This window comes from Helianthus annuus, chromosome 13 (assembly GCF_002127325.2).
Source record: "Helianthus annuus cultivar XRQ/B chromosome 13, HanXRQr2.0-SUNRISE, whole genome shotgun sequence".
NCBI lineage: Eukaryota > Viridiplantae > Streptophyta > Magnoliopsida > Asterales > Asteraceae > Helianthus > Helianthus annuus.
Window position 1 is genome coordinate 31,114,292 of NC_035445.2, and position 7,064 is coordinate 31,121,355.

Below are 7,064 nucleotides of genomic sequence, written 5' to 3' on the forward strand. Positions count from 1 at the left end.
CCCTTCAAATCTCTGTCCCTGGATGGTCCAAATGTGCAGGATTCTTGGCTGCATTTATAGAAAACGACAGCATGCTGGACACGGCCCCGTGTCGGCTGAACACGGCCCCGTGTGCAGGCAAGATCCTGACACACTTTGTCCGTATTCTGACCGAAAGTCAGAAGGGAATCTTTTGGTGGACACGGGGGCGTGTTGACTGGACACGGCCCCGTGTCGAGAGGCTGTTTATGAAGTTTGTCTATTTTTAAGGAACTTTATCTGGATCGGGCAGTTCCTTACTGGATGGAACAACCCCAAAGTGCCTAAGGTACCTTAATTGCTCTAGATTAAGACGAGAACGCAAGAGGTTGTCGGTGAGGGTGATTCCTATGCTAAATGTAGGTGGACAAGTCCAACCCTTTCCCGGGCTCTCGTTAAAGAAGGTGTATATCGAATCGCTCAGGTCTATGTATGCATCGAACGAAGTCGATGGGGAGTCCTTCACGGCACAATCGGCACAGGGACGACTATCATCCAAGTCTTCGCTAGAGTTGAAGGTAACGTCGGGAACAACGAGGTTGTTTTTATTTGAATGTGACCCCAACAATTCTTCTTGGTCATTGTCTTGAGATGAATTAAGGAAATCCATCTTAAGTTCTTTTAACCAATTAAGAACTAGATCTTCTAGTTGAAAAAGTTCATCGAGGAGCATTTCTCCTAGAATTTCTGGTTGGGCGCATTCGAGGGAGAGATAAGGATTATTTTTACTTTCGCCCCTCTTAAGGCTACAGGAAAACGATGGGTCTATATAGTGGGGCTTATAATTTAGAAAATAGCATTCTAATTCTTTATGAAGGCCACCACATATTTGACACCACGTACCATAAGAGTGCCGAAAGTAAAAAATATCATTATCACTCATGTTTGTGTCAGAAATTACCACTCGTCGGGATCTTACGGTTCTGTTTTCAGTAACTGAATCTTGGGCACGGGGGCGTGTTGAGTGGGCACGGCCCCGTGTTCAGCTTACTGTTTGACTTAAAACAGGATTGCCAGTTCCAGTGATTGGGCACGGGGCGTGTTCAGCAGGCACGACCCGTGCTGAGTTCTGCAGAAACTGAAAAATTAAGAAAATCCTAAAAAAAATAAAAAAAATGATTAGGCCGCTGATTCCTAACTTTCTTAAAATCCTTGTGTCCCTGGCAACGGCGCCAAAAGCTTGATGCATGTCAGTGTGTATATGTTTTAGGTATATATTTTAAGCCCTTTTTACACTTTTTAGCCAAGTTTTAAATTTATAAACACGATATTCACTAACACTAAACACACATATGGGCAAGTGCACCCATCGTGGACGTAGTATAGTGTTGGTAAGATACCGAGGTCATCCAAGGACACAAGAGCTTTTAGTACCGGTTTATCCTCAACGTCTAATCAAATCAAAATGTTAGAAAAAGGTTTTTAAACTAGAAAAATAAAACTAACTAAAATGCTGAAAATAAAATAAAAATAAAAACAGATAGACATGATGAATCACTTGGATCCGACTCGTGTGTAGTGTAACCTTTGATTATTTTCGCACTTTTGCACTTGTTTAAGAGATTATCTTAGTTATTGTAGTAGGCCCCTCTTTTGAAGGTGACGTTACCCTCAACTCAGTAGTTTGAGTAAGCAAGGATACAATCCTAAAGGGTCGGATTATTGAAAGATAATTAATTAAGTTATTAATGCATAATGTGGTAGGCCCCTCTTTTGAAGACGACGTTACCCTCGGCTAAGTAGTCTGAGTCAGCAGGGATACAGTCCTAAGTAGCCGGGTTAAAGTTTTAATAGTAGTTTAACTTATGAGGGGATCAAAGAGTTTGGACCCCGCCATCCAATACCGGTGGGTATTGAAGGAGGTCCTACTAAATTTGACCCAGGTCCTTTGCAGGATCTATACACTGAACAATGGCAAGACCCTTACCAAACCGTTCCCTTAACCCCCGGCCAGGTAGCCAACATACCTCTATATAGACCGTGGAGATATGAATGGTGAAAATCTTTTATTTTATATAGACAGTAAAATAATGCCAAGACACCACGGACAAACGATAAGGAAGAATCATCTTCAACATAAGAAACTAGTTATTAAAGTCATTAATACAAAACCAATTAAAAAGTGCAAAAGAATAAAAATAAAAAGTATTACACTAAACACTTGTCTTCACCGAGTGATGTAAGAGACTTAGGCAAACATGGCCTTTGATTGTCAAGAACTCTTACGATCAATCTTGGATCCCGAGACGACTCACTCACTCTATGATGGACAATGGATGATGGTGGTGGATGATGGTGTTGTGATGGTGGTGGGTGGTGGGTGAAGTGTGAGAGAGGTGGTGTGCCAAGGGGTGATTTGCAAGAGCTCCAAGCACTCCTATTTATAGGCTGAACAGAAGCTCGGGCACGGCCCTGTGTCCACTGGGCACGGCCCCGTGTCCATCCTCCTCTCTTTCTTCATTAATTGCAGTTTGTCTGCATTAGTTGACCACGCCCCCGTGTTCGCTGAGCATGACCCCGTGTGCAGAAGCATATATGTACTATCAAGATTTGCCTGGATTCCGCGAATCTTATAGTTGACCACGGTCCCGTGTCCGCTGAGCACGGCCCCGTGGTGGACGATGGAAGCTTTTACAACTTTGTCTTTTCTGCTGACACTTGGGCACGCCCCCGTGCTCACTGAGCACAGGGCGTGTTCAGTCTTCTGTCTTCTTGTTTTGCTTGGGAAGATGTTGTCGGGAGGTCGGGCATGCCACTTTTGTTCCTTTTCTTGTATTTGTGTTAGATTTAGCTGCCTTTTTGCTTCTTTTGTTAATTTGAGCTCATTTAATCCTGAAATACAAAAGGAAGACAAGAGCACACTTTTTCCAATATTAGTACTAAAAAAGGGTTAGTTTTATGCCACAATTGATGTAATTTATATGTTGCATTTTGTGCACATCAGCCATACTCCAGTTTACACGAGATCCTTTGGGCTTGTCCCCAGTTTCCTTTGGGCTTGTCCCCAGTTTCCTTTGGGCTTGTCCCCAGTTTTTTGGGCTTGTCCCCAGTCTTCTTTGGGCTTGTCCCCAGTATATTGGGCTTGTCCCCAGAATTGTTGGGCTTGTCCCCAGTTACTAACTTTTCTCTTATATTGGCTTAGTCCCAAGTTATGTTTCATTTCAGGTTCTTAAAGTTAAAAAGCTAAGGATCCTTGATCCTAACCTTTCATTAAGGTTTGACTTTTGGTTATTCTGATTATCAATGTTAAGGGTTTAGGATCCTAACTTGGATTTTCAGGTATGATCCTTAATTACTTTGAATTTGTTCACTATTTATATAAGTGACCCTTATCCTTTGACAACAGGATTTATGATCCTTAAACTATACTACTTTTCAGAATTTGTCGATTATAGGATATTTGATCCTTGATCATATCCTAAACTTTTTGAGAAAATTTATTAAACTTTTCTTCTTTACTTAGTAAATTCAAACAAAATACATCATAACAACTGAAAGATAAAGTGTATCCAAATGAAATAACACATGATAAGCCAAAAAGGTTAAAGTTTTATTTATTCACACAAGGTTAAACCCTTGAAGGTTGTCAAAATTGCCAACCCAAGTTTCTACCAGCAATACGTGGCCCGTCCACTTGGGTTGGCAAAGGGTGTCCATGTTTGATAAGGTCTAAGTGCAGGAAATAAAGGCGGAAGGATAACAAGTGGCTTCATCCCCCAAACTGAGGATCCCTCCACCACCTATTATCCTACCTATTGTCCAAAGGATCAGTGATCCTTAAACTTAAAGTTATTGTTCAAAGTACAGACCAACCATTGTTCAACAAAAACATCAACAACCACAAAAAAAACACTTCCAAATTCAAAAAAAAGGGGCTCCGGCCGCGTCTAGAAATATCCATCATTGCCCATTTCTACAGCTCACACCTTGGCTGCATCACCACCAGCATCACCACCAGCTTGATCCTTCCCGCTGCCACTCGCCTCAATCGCCAGAACCTCCGTAGCCTCCTCCTCATCCTCCAGCTCAGCCAGTTTTGCCATCCAGCCCTCCTGGTCCCAAGTGGTCCTATCAAAGTTAGGATCCTCAGCCTCCTGAGCCATTTGCAGCTTGATCTTGTACATGGTGATCGCGGCAGAGACTTTGGCATCCTCCATGATTTCACGCTTCTCATGATCAGCATCAATTTGTGCCATGACCACCTGCTTCTTTGCCAGATTGAGGTCTTTTTCGAGGGAGGAGATGGTTTGATCCTTGGCCAGGAAGATCTTTTGGAAGTCCAGATGCTTTTGCTCAGTTTCTTCGACGTATGCATCAAACAACATCTGGATCTCTGCGAATTTCTGCATAACAGACAAGGTAAAGGTCAGGATTTGTGATCCTCAAGAGGTCAGGATCATTAAGGAAAATTGGTGATCCTTACGTTGGCGAAGTATTCCTCAAACTGGTGGCGGATTAGTGGCAATCCTTCCAGGTTATCAGCTTTGGTGGCTTTCCTCTTCTTTCCCCCTTGGAGGTGGCAGCTTTGGGGATCATAGCACTGGGGCTAGCAGCAGCTTTCTTCTTCGCAGATCAAGGACCAACATTGCTAAGGTCACTAACACTGAAACGAGAGGCAGACTTTGAGGATTTTCCAGCGCCTGTCAAATCCAAAACAACAGATAAGTATTCTTGTTCTATTTCATTTAAAATATTTAATTACATATAAACATGGATACTTACTTGACATTGTGACTGAGCCTGAGGATACTTCTTGAGAATCCTTGGTGTTTGCTTGGAATGATCTTACTGCAGGGTCAAGGTTCCAGAAAGCAGTGATCCTCTCTTCTGTTGTAGGTGACGAAATGATGTAAGAGACAGAAATAGCTTCAAAACAAAAAGAAGGGGTCAGTTATCTTCACAAAGAACAGGGTTATCCTGTGATCCTTCTATAAGGATCCTCTATCCTACCATGGGTGGCCCACGTCAAGGGTAGATCCTTCCCATCTGGGATGGAATCCCTCCTAACGAAGAAAAATCGTTTCTTCCAGTTTGTGTCATTCTTGGTGGTCTTGAGGGTTGGGTGTGCTTCGCCTGGTTTATGTTTGAATAGAAAGCGGTGTGATCCGTGGCTCACAAGATTTTAGAGTTCTGCTAGTTCCGACATTCCTAGCTCAATATCCTCCTGCTCAATGATCCTCTCAAGGGTATATAACACCCTCCACATCATTGGCATGGCCTGAACGTAGGATATGTTGGTAAGGGAGAAGAAAGATTGGGTGAAAGCAGGAAAAGGATATGAATATCCTATCAGAAATGGGGTAGCAGGAAAAGCAACCCAAGTTGCAGAGACAAAATCGCTCAAGGCGGTAGGGTCAAAAGGCTTGAAAACAGAGTCTGCCGGAAAATAGTGACGGATTCGGTCTATATCTGGATCGTTGAAGCAGCAGCATTCCTTCAGTGAATCCTTGATGATTCCTTGGCTTTTCAGGGGGCTATCTTTGTGGTGATCCTTAGCTGGTGAGGATCGTAAGACCATCTTCGCCATGGATGATATTGAAGGAAGATAGAATAGAATGAGAAGATGAAGAGAGAAAGGAAAGAGAAGTACCTTATCAGATCTTCAAATGAGGATTTAAAGGATGTAACGCACAAATTTAAATGCTTCTTAACCTTTATCTCTAACTTGAATTTATAATGATGGTTTTGCAGGATTGTCACTTCAGTGACGTAAGATCAGTAACAGATAGTTCTATCTTCACAGCTATATATCCGTTAGTTTGTTGCGGATAAGATCAAGAAAATATAACTCGTTAATTTACAGATTACTCCTTATATTTTGGGGGCAATTGTTAGGGGAGGATTTTCCAAGGATCATGGATCCTCAAGTGCTGCCAGGATCATGGATCCTCAATTATGTTCGAATTTAGGATCCTCAGAATATGTTGCAGGACCAGGATTCAGGATCCTCATTGTTATCCTTGTACTAACGATTGTCTGCCTTGTTCATGAGCTTGTTTTATAGGAGTATGGGCATGGACTGACTTTTACCGATATTCTTGGGGAATATGCTCATAATATTCCGCACGTGCATGGACTTGTGAACGTTGTGGGAGATCGTGGGGAGCTTGCACAATGTTCGGATAGTTAGTTAGCTTTGTTATTTCTAAATTTAGAAGGGGATAACAAGCTTGGGTAGAAACACTTAGAGAATTTGGCAAACAAACACACACACTTGAACAGCTCTCGGCAGTTTACTAATCATTTCTATACACTTTTACACTCATACACTCTAGTGATCCTTGTAACAAGCTTGTTATCATCCCGAGTTGTAACACACTTTTTGTTTAATCTAAGTTGGTGATCGGTAGTTTCCATCAGCCGAGGTTTTTTATGCCAGAGATCATCTCTTGATCAAGGGCTTTTTCCTCATATAAATCCTCGTGTTGTCTCTTTATTAGATTTGCAAGTTGTTCATACAATTGTTCATATATTCAAGCATCACACCTCACAACAAAAGATTTGGTTGCATTATCCTTGCTTGATTTTTGACCAAAACAATACCTTACGGTCTTGTTTACTTCGGTGACAAGATTACACTTACAGTCTTATTCACTTCAGTGATAAGATTACACTAGTGGAAACTTTGGATTGATGTTTAGTTATGCCTTCTAGCATGTAACATGATTAGTACACTTTATCTGTGGATTTGAGAACCAATCTTTTATATGCTATGTAGACAAAATTAGTATGCTCACCGACATTATTTGTGCTGACGGATACTTATTACATGTTGCAGGAAATATATGATGATGCCACAAGAAAACTACTACGGATGGAATTAGAAACTCATCCAAATTTTATTTATGTATTTTGATGTTTAGTTATGTTTACCTTTAAGATGTTTTATTTCCTTTTGAAACAATGTATTGTTGAATTGATGAAATGCAATGGAAAATTTAATTTTTAATTATTGTCACATTTTAGTGTTATAATGTCTTTGAGCAATCTATTATGTATCGCCTCGATGTTTCCGCCATCGATTGGGGTGTGACAGAGTGGTGGTG